Raw genomic sequence first — 2,703 nt, forward strand, 5'->3', positions numbered from 1 at the left:
TCCTTTCTTCCTCTTCTTCTTTCTTTCTCTCTTTCCCTCCTTCCTTCCTTCCTTCTTCCTTGCTTTCTTGCTTTCTTCGTTCCCGCTTCACCATCTACGCTGCAGTGCAGTGGTGTAATCTTACATCACTGCAACCTCCACCTCCCAGGCTCAGTTGATCCTTACCTCAGCCTCCCAAGTAGCTGGGATTACAGGCATGTGCCATCACTCTCAGCTAATTTTTTAAAAATTTCTTATAGACACCAGTTCTTACTATGTTGCCCAGGCTGGTTTCAAATTCCCAGGTTCAAGTGATCCTCCTGCCTCGGTCTCCCAAAGTGCTGGACTCCTGGAATTGTCTTTTAATGATCTTATCTTTTCTCTCTTATATTTTATATCTTTTAGTATGTTTGCTTTTCTTCCTAGGGAGATTTAATCAATTTTATCTTCTAATCTTTCTATTGAGGTTTTTATTTCTGCTGTCATGATTTTTTTTTTTTTGAGAGGTGGTCTTGCTGTGTTATCCAGGCTGGTCTTGAACTCCTGGGCTCAAGACATCCTGCCATCTCAGCCCCCTGAGTAGCTGGGGTTACAGGCATGGGCCACTGTGCCTGGCTTATGCTGTCATTATTTTATTTTCCAAGGCATTATTGTTACTGTTACTGTTCTCTGAACGTTCTTTCTATAGCATCTTATTCTTGTTTCATGGATACAGTATCTTCTCATGTCTCTGAGGATATTAACGATAATCTTCTTGGTGCCTTCTTCTCTTTGTATAACTTGTTTCTCTAAGTTACTTTTTCTGATCATTTTGTCTCTCACTTCTGTGTTAGAAAATTTCCTGGATGTCTGGTAATCTTTGGTCATGATTAAGGTTGAGGGATGAGGGCTCACAGGTTGGGTTTGCTACAGTAGGGGATCTAACCAGATTGTTTTTGGAGAACCCCTACGTCAGAATCTTTAGATTTTTCCTCTTAGTCTGGTAAAATGCCCAGCATAGAATCTTCTGGTCTCTATCCTGCAAGCAAAGGCCTGCTCCTACCACTTTGGGAGCCCCTTCTGGGAGAAGGCTGAGGGTTTCTGTTTTCAGCATTCAGTATGACTTGGTCGCTTACTCCCCTCGTTTTCAGCATTTTCAGTCTGGCATATCTGTTCACAACTGGAAGTTTCCCCATTCCAGATACCTTCTATCTTACCTTCTTCAGAGGAAAATCCTTCACACTCCTGGGATATGAGAAAGACTATTGGCCAGTGATTTGGAGTTATGGAAGAGGTCTAGGGACCTAACTGTATTTCAGCTCAGTCCCTACTTTAACACTGTCTCCTGCAGTTCTGGAGGTACCTTTGAATGCCAGTTTCTGTGCCTTCTGAGAGCCTTGCAAGGTAAATCAAGTTGGCTCTCGGTTTTCCCCACTGCCAGTTTGGGATGTCTTTTTGCTCCAGGCTGGTAAGTCAGTAGCTGCATGACTGCCTGCCAGCCTGTCTCAAAAATGCTGCTGCTCTTGTCCCCTTTCCTGGTCTTTGCATCCTTGTAGGTTTATCTCTTGATTTGAAAATCTCTTTACTGAAGTTTTAGTGGGGTTTTGGGAGGGAGTGAAATGAGATATATGCATTCGATCACCATCTTAACCCAGAACCCTTACTTTCCTTTTCAATATATTTAAAAAATTATTCCTGGGAATAATCCTACTGGGTCATGGAGGATTGCTATTCTAAGGTACTGGGATACGTTTATTTCTGTCTTTCCCCTTAGAAGTCTTTAAGTGAACATAATTAGCAGGAAATAGGTGTTTCTATGATGAGGATTCAAAGAAAATGTCTCCAGTAGGATAACTTTTATTAAGTATATGAGAGAAAATTAGAGGCTGAATCCCAGTTTGCAGCCTCCAGGCAGCCCCTAATGGACTTGGGGATGGGGGCAGGGTATGATAAGCCCTGGGGGTGCAATGCTTTGTTAAGTGACCTGGAATAAATTCCAGACATTACCGTTGATGACCCTGAGAGTAGCTCAATTGGTGGCCTGATTTGATTTTACATAAATTGGCAGGGATCTGTGATAAGGAAAATGCCTTGCTGAAATGCAACCCATTGCATTCATTCATTATTCACTTATCAAATAGTGATGGAGCATGTCATGGGCAAAGTGCTAAGCTAGTTCTCAATAAGCGAGACAGAATCTGCCCTAGGCAAATCTTTAAGCAATACCACCACTGCACCTTACCCCCACACATCCCCCACAACCTTCAAAAGAGGAGATATAGATGGAAAAGGAATTCAGGGTCAGAAACAGGGCTATAACATGGTGACAATAATTTTTCTGTCTCTGTGGTTTTTGATGATGAAGTAAGGTGACTTTTTTTTTTTTTTTTTATGAGACAGAGTCTCACTCTGTCACCCAGGCTGGAGTGCAGTGGCGCAATCTCAGCTCACTGCAACGTCCACCTCCTGGGATCAAGCAATTCTCCTGCCTCAGCCTCCTGAGTACAGGTGCGCATCACCACACTGGCTAATTTTTGCATTTTTAGTAGACATGGGGTTTCACCATGTTGGCTAGGCTGGTCTTGAACTCCCGACCTTGTGATCCACCTGCGTCAGCCTCCCAAAGTGATGGGATTACAGGTGTGAGCCACCTCACCCGGCCTGTAAGGAGACTCTTATAAAGCATCCACCATTGTGCTTGGCACACAGTTGGATGTTTAGATTTTTTTTTTTTTTTTTTTTTTT

Source organism: Sapajus apella, unplaced genomic scaffold (genome assembly GCF_009761245.1).
Source record: "Sapajus apella isolate SASKATOON/1434 unplaced genomic scaffold, GSC_monkey_1.0 scaffold7, whole genome shotgun sequence".
Classification (NCBI taxonomy): domain Eukaryota; kingdom Metazoa; phylum Chordata; class Mammalia; order Primates; family Cebidae; genus Sapajus; species Sapajus apella.